Source organism: Marmota marmota, unplaced genomic scaffold, assembly GCF_001458135.2.
Source record: "Marmota marmota marmota unplaced genomic scaffold, marMar, whole genome shotgun sequence".
Taxonomy (NCBI): Eukaryota; Metazoa; Chordata; class Mammalia; order Rodentia; family Sciuridae; genus Marmota; species Marmota marmota.
In genome coordinates, this window is record NW_026000242.1 from 4,878,737 (window position 1) to 4,886,808 (window position 8,072).

Sequence of the window (8,072 nt, forward strand, 5' to 3'; positions counted from 1 at the left end):
TCCTTGTGTCCATCTCTGCTTTTGCAGTCCCCGGGCTGCTTCTTCCCTTGGCTGGGGATCTCCGTGGGCTAGAGATCTGAGGAGACCCTGGGGGACACAAGCCCTTCCTCTTTCCTTGTCTTCTCCCCTCCCACCACTCTCTGCAAACCCCATCCTCAGGGACATGCCTCTGCAGGCTGGGCTTCTTTTCAGAATAACTCTAATAAGACATATTTGCCCAGATAAATGGAAGTTCCCTCTTTGCTGACTCACCTGGCTGCAACAAGGGACCCACCTGCCAATGTGTGGGCCAAGCCTCGCAACCCTGGCTCTGCAAGCAGCTTTGCATGAGCAAGTGCTGAGGCATGCAGTCTGCTTTTTCTTCTCACCTTGTTTGTTCAGAAATGCCCCCTGAGTCCCATTTACCATTGAGAAGGCAGACACTGGAGCACAGGAGGGAGGTTTGGTGGGAGATGTCCATGCCATCAAGGTGACAGGACCGGCATGAATTCTTCAACCCAAAAGGCAATAATAGCCAAAGAAAGGGTGGGAGCCAAATACTGTCCCCCTGAATTGGAAAGGTAACAAAGCCTCACCCCTGTCTCCCGCCCCTGAAAGTAATGAGTAAAATACGAACAAGTATCAGGGTCATCCTGGGACTGGGGCTCCATTGCTGCGAGTTAGCGAGGCAGCCACGCCAGCCTGCCCCACTCTGCCAGGGAATGTGGGGGAGGAGGCTGACTCATTTGATATTTAGCACTGGATAGGATGGTTCTCTCTGAGCATTTTTCTTAAAGGCTCACATCTAAATTAATGCCACTTGCTCCCACTCTTCCACTACCTCCCGCCAACGCCTATGCCCTGCATTGGCCCCTCTGGTGACCATGTCCAAAATAAAGCAGAAGAAACTTCCCATCACAGAACACGAGACTGCAGGGCAGTCAGCTGATGCAGCCAGCCCTGAGCTCTCTGGGGACGGGACACCCTTGTGACCCTGGTTCTTGCTCAGCACTCCTGGGGCTAGGAAAGAAGACTTGGTGAGAAGAGACATCAAGGGGGAATGGAGTTCAGATGCCAAGTTCAGGGTAGTGAGAGATCAAACTCAAACGTCTTTCAGGAAAGAACTGGGAGGCCAGGTGTGAAGCCCCATCTGAGAGGCGAGTGTGTGACCCTGGCACCTGCATGATGCCTCCTCTATGCCCTTTGTCACACCTGACACTATCTCCCTGAAGCTTAACAACACTCTTAGACAGGGGCCCCAGAGATGGGACTGCCCGCTGCAATCATCTCAGGGGAGCATCCCTGAGGCATGGAGCAGGTAGGGTTAGCCTAAGGAGGCCAGCAGAGGACGATGGACTATGGGAAGGCAGGAAAGGTGAAGGAAGAGGTCTTCAGACCTCACAACACAAACCAACCCAGAAAGACCAGGCCATGAGCAGGTGGCCACAGGCTTTTAGAGGCAGGCCTCTCTGATCAGGCCAGCAGGTCTGTGGAGGCCGTGGGACATCTATGGTGACAATATTTAGAAAGGACATGAAAACTGCAAATTCAGGGAAGAGATGGACATCATTCCAAGGGAGCAGGAGGATGTTTGTCACAGGTCCCCTGATGCTGTGCAGATTTCTTTCTTTTTTTATATTTTATTAGTTGTTGTTGGACCTTTATTTATTTTTATGCAGTGCTGAGGATTGAACCCAGTGCCTCACACATGCTAGGCGAGTGCTCTACCACTGAGCCTCAACCGCAGCCTGAGTGTAGATTTCTTGGTTGGCCAGTGAAAATCCCCATGTCTCATGAAGACACACATTTGCCAAAGACATGGCCCCACCCACCTTTTTGCTGCTCCTCACCTCTTTCCCACCTGGCTCTTTAGCCACACTATTTCCTACCTTATGGTCTAGAATTCTTGCCCAAGAGCATCAGATGCCCCTCTGAATCCCCAGTTTGGATTAGACGATTCACTGACGACAGCTGCACAGGGTGCCAGGGTAGGCTCTCCCTGACTTCCAGGAACTCCCTTGGGCAGGGAAAGGGATCTCCAGGAGACATGGGGAGACTTTCACTGGCCTACCAAGAAATCTGCACAGCATCAGGGGACCTATGATACACATTCTCTTACTTCCTTGGCAGGACATCTGTCTTCTCCCTGAATTTGCAGTTTTCATACTGGGGAGGGCATATGTGTCTTCACATGTGAAAAAAGCAAATCCTGAGTGAACTCATTTCCTCTTTCATTGGTACGAGAACACTGAGTCTGGATTACTTCAGATTCCTGGCAAGGTGTGAGGGCTGTTGGCTCTCTTCTGCTCCATCCAGGAGGGTTTTGGAACAAAGGTAGGACAAATTTCCTGCCCAGATTCTTGGCCTCAGGAGACTATTAGGCCCAGAATGACCCCCACCCTTCAAGGAGAAACAGCTTGTATAGATTTGCAAAAAGAAGGCCTGGAAGCAGGAGGAGGTGTGGAGTTGGATGCAGACTATGGAGGGCAGGTGGACCAATGGCAGACTACCATGAAGGCTGCGTGGGGCTCCAGGAAGAGCCTGCCCAGCCGTGGGGTCAGGGAATCCTGGCAGTGGGTATGGCCTGGTGGAAGCCATCCACCAGTTATGCATAAAGCAGTTTCCTAAATTCAATGGAACTTGAACTGGATGACACTAAAAGATCCTAGTCACTAGGCTTCAGAACTTCCTTTCAATAATTATTAAAATAAGATGGTTGGGCAGGAATCACTTATTTATGCAACCTGAAATGCACCTGCTTCCATGCTCAGGGATAAAAGACATCCCCTGGGGGGCTGGGATTGTGGCTCAGTGGCAGGGCACTCGCCTAGCATGCATGAGGCACTGGGTTTGATCCTCAGCAACACATAAATATAAAATAAAAGATATTGTGTCCACCTAAAACTAAAAAATAAATATTTTTTTTTAAAAAGACATCCCCTGGCTGAGAGTCCAAACTCCAGGAAGCAAGGAATTGGTTTCAGTGCAGTGACCAGTGCCTTGAGGCAGGGAAGAAATGGCAAACACTGGGGAGGAGAGGATCCCCAACATGCCTTCTCTTCTTTCTCAGCAGTAGGACCTACAAATTAAAACTGAAATATGTGGCCCAAAATGAAGACCACATCTCCCAACTTCCTTGCTGCAGGATGAACCTATATTGCTAGGCTCTGTTCAACGGGACATAAGTACAAAATAAATGTAATTTCTATGAAGTGCTCTGAGAGAGAGAAAATTTGCCTTTCTCCCCATTTCATGTTCATATCAGCGGGAATGTATAACTGGAGTAGCCATCTTGAACTTTGAGATGGCAAACTGTGTGTTACAAATGATGAAGCATAAACAGGAGCCTGGTTCCTTAGTGATAATGAACCTTCTTATTTAGGCTACTATTATTTGAGGTTTTTCTACACTCACAGCTAAACCTAAAATCACCTTTAAAAGAAGCCACTGCTTAACACCACTGAACTGAACACATAACTGGGTGTATAGTTCAGTAGTGGCTAGCATGCATGAGGCCCTGGGTTCAACCTCTGGTACTGGAAAAAAAAAAAATAGCTACCTGAACTATACACTTAAAAGTAGATAAGACGTTCTACTACAAAATAAATTAATTAATAAATTTAGAAAAAAAGTGGGTAAGATGGCAAGTTTTTTTTTTTTAATTTTTATTTATTTTTATTGTTTAATTTTCGGCGGACACAACATCTTTGTGTGTATGTGGTGCTGAGGATCGAACCCGGGCCGCACGCATACCAAGCGAGCGCGCTACCGCTTGAGCCACATCCCCAGCCCGGCAAGTTTTGATTGAAAAAAGGAAGCCTAAAGTCATATTCCTGGAGACAAAATGCAGAATGAAAGTTGCCAGGGGTTGAGACGGAACAGAAATGGGGAGTTATAGGGTTCTGTGGATGAACTGTGGTGATGTAATACAACAATGTGAATGTATTTAACACTGCTATACTTTATTTTTAAAGAGAGTTGAGATGGCAAAATTTTTGTTAAATATATTTTACACAATTAAAAACTATACAAAATAGACAGAACCCCACCTTGAAGAGGACAGTGGAACTCTGGGCGCCAGTGGAACCATAGACTGAAACCTCTGAAACCAAAATGAGCCAAAATAAATCTTTCCCCTTTGTAGGCTGTTTATCTTATTTGGTTATCTTATTTTGTCACAGTGATGAAAAGCTGATAACACACCCAATAGAACTTATTTTCCCAGTGTCATGCTGCACCCCTGTAACTCTAGCAACTCAGGGGTCTGAGGCAGAAGATTCTCAAGTTCAAGACCAGCTTGGGAAACGTAGTGAAACCCTGCCTCAAAAAAAAAAAAGTCTTTAAAAGAGCTGGAAATGGGTTCAGTGGTAAAGTACTTGCCTAGCATGCACAAGGCCCTGGTTCTACTCCCAGCACCTAAAAAAAAAGAAAAGTAAGGGAATCTTATACTCTAGACTGGGTGTAAGGGTCCCGCGAAACGTCGGAGAAAGAGACCACCAAGTGACCACTCATGCAATTGGCAGAAGGGGGATTTATTGAACCAGCATGCTGGGGCTCCGTGCCCTCTCAAGAAGGGAAAGCAGCCCAGAGCCCCGAGCAGGGGCTGAGCACTGCTTAAGTACACTTTTTGGGGAGGGTGGAGGGCTTTGTATACATCAGAACAAATCATCATGAGGTGCGGGAAAATTGAATAACAACTCCTAAACATGATTGGTTCATTCATTGGCGGGAACAGGTCAGGCTGGAGTGATAGGTCATTCCTAAGGAGAGTACACATTCAAACTGATTGGTTCAGGCCCTGCAAGGCCTGCGTGCAACCACACAGACCCCTTCAGTTATTAAACAACCAGACAATCAGGGGAAATGTTTACTGGGCGGTTCTATGCATTGTCTTAACAGCTACAGAAATTTCAGGTTTTGCAGGTAACATAGAAACCTAACAATACCTAATCCTTTACATTTTAACTCAGACCTTGCAGCTTAGAAACTTTTACAACACCCGGTCTTTTACCCTTTAACTTTTACGCTTTAACTTCAATTTCTTTTACCCTTACATGGGAAATGGACATTAAGCAAGAAAACCAATAAATACATCCATTAATTATAGATTTATGCTTTTTTTAATTTGCATCTTTTTTTAAATCTTTAATTAATCTATTTATTTTTATGTGGTGCTGAGTAAGGATCAAACCCAGGGCCTCCCCCAGGCTAAAGGAACAATCTAGGCTATGCTCTACTGCTGAGCCACAACCCCAGGCCCTCCCCACTCTATTTGCATTTTTAAAGACTACTTTGGCTTGTGAAGAAAGTGCTGTAGGAGTGTAAGAAAGGACATCAGCTAACTTGCTGCAGCAGTCCAGGCCAGAAATGATGAGAGCTTAGACTAGAGCTGGCCTCGGTAGCTGACAAGACATGATGCAATCCTATTTTGAATATATTTTGAAATAGAACCAATAGGACTTACCTACAGATTTGATGTTGAAAAACAGATGACACTTTAGTTAGGTTAATCAGAGAGAGCCTGAGGGGCTGGCCTCTGAGCTGAGGCCTGAAAAAGAACAAAAAGCCAGCCACTGAGGACTGCTGGAGGCACAAGGTGGAGGGAACAGTCAGGGTCACTCAAGGCCTGAAGACAAGGAGGGGTCTGAGATGTCATTAAAGAGGGAGACACTGCTGGGTACAGAAGCACATACCTGTGTCCCAGCCACTCAGAAGGCTGGGACGTGAGGATCACAAGTACAAGGTCAGCCTGGGCAACACAGCAAGATCCTGTCTCAAAAATATATAAATGGGACTGGGGTTGTGGCTCAGTGGCAGAGCGCTTGCCTTGTACATGTGAGGCGCTGGGTTCAATCCTCAGCACCACATAAAAAAATGAATAAATAAAATAAAGATATTGTGGGGCTGGGGATGTGGCTCAAGCGGTAGCGCGCTCGCCTGGCATGCGTGCGGCCCGGGTTCGATCCTCAGCACCACATACAAATGAAGATGTTGTGTCCGCCGAAAACCAAAAAATAAATATTAAAATTCTCTCTCTCTCTCTCCCTCACTCACTCTCTCTTAAAAAAAAAAAAAAGATTTAAAATAAATAAATAAATAAAGATATTGTGTCCATCTACAACTAAAAAATTCTTTAAATAAATAAATAAATGGGCTGGGGATGTAGCTCTGTGGTAGAATGTTTGCCTTGCATCTGCAGAGTTCTGGTTTCAATCCTCAGTACTGCAAAAAAGGAAAGAAAGAAAGAGAGAGAAAGAGAAAGAGAGAGAGAGAAAGAAGAAAGGAAGGAAGGAAGGAAGGAAGGAAGGAAGGAAGGAAGGAAATAAGGTAGAGAAAGAAAGAATAAAATAAGGAGGTAAAATAGCCAGATCCCACAGGGTCTTGGAGGTCATAATGAAGAGTTAGAATTGTATTCTAAGAGCAACAGGAAAGTGTTAAAGGACTTGATCTACTCTTGTGATTAGAAGCTGCTTCTTGCTGCTATGTGGAAACAGACTGGAGAATAGCAAGAAGTCAGGAGGATGTTGCAGTAGTCCTAACAGAGATGTGGCAGCTCAGAACAATGTTGTAGTGGTAAAAACAAAGGGAAGTGGTAGCTTTGAGAGACACAGAGCTAAAACAGAGGACTGGTGAAATCTGAGTAAGGTCCAAGTATTATACCAGCATCAGTTCCCACCTTAGCTAGTGCACGGCAGCTGATCAAGATGTTACCACTAGAGAAATGGGTAAGGAATACAGGAGGCCTTGAAACTGTTCAAGGGTACAAACAGGACCTCCTGCACTATTTTTGTAATTCCTTATAAATCTGTAATTATTTTAAAATTTTTAAAATATAATTCTTAACAAAATCCCCCCACAATGGCAAATATTCACTCCATAGGGAAAAATGATAACCATAGCCCATTACATGGTTTATCTGCAAATAATATTTATATAATCGTATTAATATAAATGCTTGCTAGAGCCTGAATGTTTGTATCCCTCCAAAATTCCTAGGTTAAAATCCTTAACCCCCAAGGTGACAGGATTTGAAGAGGGTACTCTTGAGAAGTTTCAGTGTTTGAATGTACCCCGAAAAAGCATGTGTTGGAAACTTAATCCCCAATGCAACAGTATTGGGGGTGGGGCCTAATGCGAGGTGTTCAGGTCCTGAGGGCTCCATCCTCTTGTGTGGATTCATGCCAATTGTAGAAGGGATGGGAGGGTTCTTTTGCTCTCTTGCTCTCAACAGGCATACCTCCCTCTCTCCCTCACCATGTGATGCCTTCTGCCATGTCATGATACAGCACAAGAAGGCTCTCACTGGGCTGGGGTGTCCACCAAAAACTAAAAAATAAATTAAAAAAAAAGAGAAGGCCCTCACCAAATGTGGGCCCTCAATCTTCGACTTCCCAGACCATGAGAAACAAACTTCTGTTGTTGATAAACTACCCTGTTCATGGTACTTTGTAATAGCAGCCTAAATGGACTAACACAGCATTAGGTAATGACTTTACTAAAAATTGTGATAAAACTATTTGGGAAGCAATGGAAAATGATAAGTGAATATATTTGGTTGTGGAAGAAATGGGCATATTAAAGTGTTAAACACCATTAAACCCCACATTTTCCATAGTTGAAAGTCAATATATAATACTTAACACTAGACAATTAAGAAAAAACATACCTATGAAAATTTTAAGTAGAGAAATAAATAGCAAAAGAAATAGCTAATTAACTGGGAGTATGTTTTGATGAATGAGAATGTAAGATAAGGTCACAGATCACTTTTATATTCTTTTTCTTTTTTTACTTTTTATTTATTTATTTATTTGGTACCAGATCAGGGGTGCTTAACCCCAGCCCTTTTTTATATTTTTTACTTTTGATACAGGGTCTTGATAAGTTGCCTAGGGCCTCCCTAAGCTGCTAGGGCTGACTTTAAACTTGTGATCCTGCCTCAGTGACCCAAATTGCTAGGGTTATAGGCATGTGCCACCAAGTCTAGCTAAATGTATTAATTTTCTAAACAATCAAAATCAAATATATTTGGAGAAATATATTAAAGTTCTCCCCCCCATACACACACACACAAAAAAAAAAAAAAAAAAAAA

At 44.1% G+C, this 8,072-nt stretch overlaps 1 long non-coding RNA gene across 2 annotated transcripts in view; it reads right to left on the reverse strand.

Annotated features, from left to right (window-relative positions):
* Positions 1–4,668: 4,668 nt before the first annotated feature.
* LOC107145774 overlaps positions 4,669–8,072 on the reverse strand; it is a 14,526-nt gene continuing 11,122 nt past the window's right edge. Inside the window, exons 3-4 of one of the 2 annotated variants that reach the window (XR_001503957.2) lie at positions 5,444–5,527; positions 4,669–4,739 (exon numbers count right to left, since the gene is read on the reverse strand). This is a non-coding gene — a long non-coding RNA (uncharacterized LOC107145774). The remainder of the gene's footprint in view (positions 4,740–5,443; positions 5,528–8,072) is intronic. The other variant, XR_007344583.1, reaches the window with a different exon arrangement.